Here is a 6,000-nt window from a genome sequence, read left to right as displayed (position 1 = left end):
TATCGCGGCAATAACTTACCTGAACAGTTCAAAAAAGTTATGCACGGTGCTGTTAAGGTGAAACATCATAAACCAGGATGACGAAGTCTTAAATCCAGCTCAAATTCCTTCACTCCCAAGACTTGCGCACCCGTTTAAACTATAAAAAAACTTGTCCCAGACAAAGCACCGATTTGGCCTGCTATCATTGAGAGCTCTTACTGATTAGTTTTTGGTCTTCCCTACCTCCCAAGATCTGATCACATGACAAGAAAAGTCGTCGGTGTCAATCGTGAGACGTTCATAAGCATTTAATCTACGGATTGATTTCCACGATTTTCCAAAACTTTATTTTATCCTTAGAAATTATAAAGACTGAACTTTGGATTTTATTAATTCCACTGTGTGCATGGAGTACACATTGTGCATAAAATCCAATAGGAATGGAACTGTTCTACGCTGCTTGTGACAGGAATCCAGGATCGGAAATTCACAACATCCTCATTGCTGACAAATTGCTCAGGTGAGAAGGCCTCATAAAGTTACACGGTCCTTCTTCTGAGAAGTCGCCACCTAACAGAACATTCAGTATCAGATTGTGTTGTGGGACTATGTTTCTGGACTTATCTCTGCACTGACGATCCTTCCATCACGCCAAAATGAAACGTTCCATCATCTCTCGGAAGTCTGTCCATCCCATTACCACAAAGGATGCATGAGGTACATGCTACCAATGATAACCAATGAGAATTAAACATATCTGTGGTGATTTTCAGATTTTCACTTGGTTGAATTAAAAACCACTTGTTTCTGTTGAACATGAGGCAATAAGTAGACAACTGTTGACACATTCAACCAGTAGTTTCCTTACGTGTGTCTAGATGGAATATTCGATTTATTGAACCTGCTTACAAAAATTGGGTCGAAGAGAACAGCATAAATATTTGGGCATAAATGTCCGGACTTTATAAGGACTTGAATCGCTCGCAAAGGCATGCACTGGACGACTGATAGAACGAACGAAATTCTATGTGCCAATTAAATGGAATTCTGTCATTTGCAAAGTGGTTGCCAACCTATCATATTAAAACTTACTGAAATCCACAGCTGAACGAATGTGAATGCTGTAATGCTCCCTCCGTGCATAGCTGCCATGCGACCCGAGGGAAGCACGAAGACTCAGATACTGCCAGTTCGACCAAGTCTACGTAGGAGCAGTCAGGATGCCGGGGGTTGTGTTCAAACCGAGGATCCGCTGAGGTTTTTGAGCCCCAGTCAGAAACACAGCCGGATGTCTTAGTGTGAAAAACGGCGGCGATCTGGGAGTTCAAACTGTGCCTCCTCCAGTTATCTAAAAACATCTGAAAATACTGAAAGGAGCTTTAGCGCTGCTTCATCCTCATTGACAAGCAATGACGGTGTGCAATCCAATGTAAATTTAGGAGGAATTCAACCTGCAACATTCCCAAAATATTGCATTTTTCACGTCAGACAGGCGAAGGGTTGTTGTTTGAAGCAGTTGCCTCTTTGGACCATATAGTGGCAACAAAATTCTCACTTATTGAAAAATACATGACTTTGGCTGAAATACACTCATTTGCAAATCAATTCGGTTTTGTTGATAAAGTCTAGGTTCATAAAACAAGAGATTCAGTTGAGTCTCTCGTGAAATCCAAACTGATTTGCAAATTAGTGTATTTCTCGAAAACAATCCAATTTGAGTTCAATTAGAACATAAGGTTGACGGAAACTCGGGGACTGGATCAACCTGATGAGCCTCAAGAAGTTCGTGGGCTGTCAGGGAGCCTTCAGCAACCTTGTGAGTAGTTTCCTTTATGAGGACTTTGGGCGAAGTTATGGGTCTTAAAAACTCTTGACTGCCCATACTCCCTGCCTTATTTTATCACAATCTTTTGTTCACTTTTGTGCGGTCATTTAGGATTCAACAAGCCAAACTGGTTTCTGCCGATGTCCCGTGTGTTAAGCATACGTAAATGATTGCTTTTATGGAACTGGAAAGAGAAATACTTGTAGAAAATCGGATATTACACCCAGTAATTCCGGTCATGCAGTAACCCTTTGTTCATAACACTTTCACAACTATCTTGATGCGATGCTGTTCCCTTCAGTGATTTAAAAGGCATCCTCGTCTGTATTAGTGAACTGACCAAAACGTGCATGGTAACTTTTGCAAACACCATCATGGTTTCCTTAGGACTGAAAAATTGGCTCAAGTAAACATGAGAGACTCCACTGTTGCTCGTCATTATGATTCGCGTGCCTATTTTTGAGCCGGAGTTCTATAAACATCTGCCATTTCATCGGATGCGAACCCGAAAATAAACTCGAGCAATCGTAACCACAGAAAGACACAGTGTGAAACAGGCTGGCTGCGAAGTTCAAGGTCGTTCACTGTCTGGTTTTTATCCCCTATTGTTTTTCTTTCCCAACAGGCTAAACGAACCAGCTGTTCCGGTCTGCTGCTTTCAGGCGAACTGAATTGAAAATGAGTCTGACAGAGACACCTTGCTATTCAGCCGGATTCACTAAAGTTTGGTCGACCAATCAGACTCGATAAGATGGAACTTCCACAGTCCTGCTCGGGGTTCACTCCAAACAATCAGTAACCAACTATATGGAAGGCTCCGTTGTATTTAAGTGTTTTATCCACTCTGTAGTCTGCATCGTTTCAATGCATTTTCCAAATGTTTACTACATTGCGGTTTATTCCGGTCATAAACCGATTGTTAGCCAAACTTTTCTGGAAAAACCATTTTGTCTCCAGCCACCTTAAAACTTGTACCTACTGATACGTTCGACTCCATAGTCCTGAGAAATTCGAGGAGAAAAGACCTTTAAGATACCCAGGGTTAAAGCACTGAAAAAAGCCGCTCAGGCAGTGTTCTTCGCAGGACACATGCAACACAATTCCTATGAACAGAGGATCAGAAGATCTTGATTGTTTTCCAATCCTAAGTATTTAATTGGTCAGAAGACAAGCAGGTTCTTGGAAAAGTGAATGCGATTTGACTTCGACAGATACCCTCATTTGCACACGAACTTGGTTTTGACGCAAGACTTAACTGAATCTCTCGTTTATGAGTTCAGTTCAGCTGAAATTGCTGCGCCAGGTATCAAGTTTCAGTTGGTAATGTATTCGAGATGTTGAAATGCACTTTTCAAATGTAAAACACTACTCATAAATTTGCTGAGTTTGAGAAGATGAGATTGACAAAACCTCAGGTAATACGTCTAACTGGTAAACCCTTGGAACGGCGAAATCGGGAGTAAACTGTCGAAGAATTCTTATCGGCTTTTTAGATAGTGCTATGTCAAGAAAAATATTTGCATGTTTTGAATATCATTCCAAACAAATCACGAAACGACCGTTGTGCGGTTTATGCAATTGAATTTTATTATGAGCGGGAGACAGTTGACCACCGGTTTAGTCTCCCGTCAACACCGACTCAAGTTACGAAAGGGGACAGAATAGTTCTGTAGTCGGTAATCTTCGGAGTACCCGAAACATTTGAACGAGAGAAGTCCGAAACCAGCTGGTACATTTGCTCTCACACCGGTTCTCAAACACCTTCACTCTGCTCATCGCTCTAAGTAGCTACTGTTGCTCGTGAACAGCTGTTCGTCCTTCTTTGTCTTGCAGCAACCCTCACCATAGTGCAGTGCAGCCTCAGGTCATGACTCACTGCACATTGGTCAGATCAAGACCGAACGCGTGAAGCTGACAACCGTGCCTAAACCTGACCAGCTGCTGAGTCAAATCGATTGTTGTGCTGCATGTTTTCTCACATATCGCTCGTACATCCAAGCTATTGCCTTCGTTACATAACTACCTTCCGAATCCCCCCAATTAAAAGTCCACTGACAAACCTACAATTACCAGTTATCAACTCCCGCCTCCAATGCGCAGCTACCCACCCTACCTCCCCAAATCATTCATGGACAAAATTTTGGTAGCTACAACCACCGTACCACAAGTACGCGGATGACGATCGTTTAATTGAACTACGTCACTCTGTTTCAGCTATTCCTTGCATTTGCTTTCATCGCAGAGTGCACATCTGCCTTGAGAGCCTTACCCGCTTTACCACTCTCCTCCCCCGTTTGACCAGCCACGCATGTTTCCTCTATCATACACCCGTATACGCTCCAACGAAGTAGCGTGTGCCGGTCAACTCAACGAACGCACTGAATTTCATGGAAGAGGAGACAAGAACTCGGATTTTGTAGATATACACGCTATTCCTCATTAGTTGTATGTAACTTTCGTCATTTTTCTGGCACTAGTATCCGCAGGCTATTGCTAATTGCGTTTCCAAGTTGATGTAGATCCCGCCCATCTTGTTTATCCAGGCGACTGGAATGAACATTGGGGCCATGCCTTCGGAATCGCATCATTAACTCCATGATGGTAGACACTTTAATTCGAGTTCGGTAACTGAACTGCCATATCAGGCACAAAAGAGCAAGTTCAACTAACCAAAAAAGTGGACAAACTCCGGTGCCACCAGTGGACTCCAAGAGCTGAAGGATGTGATGTCTCAACCAAGTAGATGAAACAAAAAGAGCCAGGCTGCGATCAAAATAAACTCAAACTGTTGATAACCTACCTGGGTGCTAAAAATGCTCAAAGTGGGAGGCCAAAATTGCGCTCTATGCGGATCAACAGCAGCCGCGATAGAATTTCGCCTAATACGTCAAACACTTATTCACACCCCTGTTCATATTACATCAACCCAGTCTCAGGTAATATGAGGCACGTCAAATGATAGTACGGTGGCCTGTTTATTCGCATTTCACCCGCTTCCGTTCGACTTAGGAACTGCAAACTATCAACACAACCCAATTGTTACACTATCTACTGGAGTGAATATCAATTTCAGTTCGTGGTTCATTGCAGTCCTAAAATACCATGCTGTGTCGGAAGACACGAAAGGCCACTGTATTCACTCCATCGAGCAAGTGCATAACACTATTTAGCGGGATTTGAAATGTGTAATGCTAGCCATTCTACCAGTTTTACACAAAGTTTATTAGTACGGTTCATGTCCTATGTTAGTAATCGATATGAACTCCGTGAAGGATGGTGCGCGAACCATTTCTGTCGGTCGTAGACTGCAGACACATTTTAGCATACAAAGACGCGGATGCACTACAACCAAAGTCACTCCATTCTAAATACTGATGGTCAATTTACCGACCGAAATCTTTGGACGAGGTTCCACGAAAACAAAGGATTTTCTTCAGTTTCTGTGTAACAAACCAAAACAGTAGTTCCAGGGTAATAACAGATTCCTCAAATACGAAAGGACCGTTCAATGTGGGACTGAGTGTTAGGTGTGTCTACAAACTATTTCGTGTTCATCCTCACTGGAGACATTCGAGCACCCAGCCAAGCACAAGATAAAGTTTAATGGAGTCACGGAATGAAGTGACACGAAGTGATGAGAAGCACAGTGATTCTTCCGGTTCATTTAGCTTAGTTTCTTACTGACACGGTTGCGGAAAGGAAGAACTAATTCATAATCGTCGACGTCGCATAGGATATATTATTTGTTAGCATCTGAATTCCGTGATATTTTATCATCATCAAGTTATATCAAACAAAAGATTATAATCATTCCAATGTCAAAATGTTAAACAGCCATTTGTTCGTCTTTTCCGGTAGAGTAGAGGAAAAATATGTGAGCATGCCCATGTCCCCGGTTCGTACTGCTTATTTAACAAAATCACTTCTCATGTGACGTAAGTGATTGCCGAAATGCTCAGCGAATAGTCACCTGCGCGAACTGGTTCGAAAATATCTGGCGGACAATAAAAATGCATGTGTACGGTCGAGATAGATATTGCACTACTCCGAAAGTAATGGAGATTGTAACTATGGACAAATGACCGAAGTTTCGGTGACAGCTCTGCAATAAGTATTTGAAAACAATCGCTCGATTGTTGATAGTGAGGTATGTTGGTTACCTCGAATTGTACTTATTTTTGCATTTTCTCTGA

Source organism: Opisthorchis viverrini (genome assembly GCF_000715545.1).
Source record: "Opisthorchis viverrini unplaced genomic scaffold opera_v5_542, whole genome shotgun sequence".
Classification (NCBI taxonomy): domain Eukaryota; kingdom Metazoa; phylum Platyhelminthes; class Trematoda; order Opisthorchiida; family Opisthorchiidae; genus Opisthorchis; species Opisthorchis viverrini.
This window is presented reverse-complemented; position numbering follows the sequence as displayed.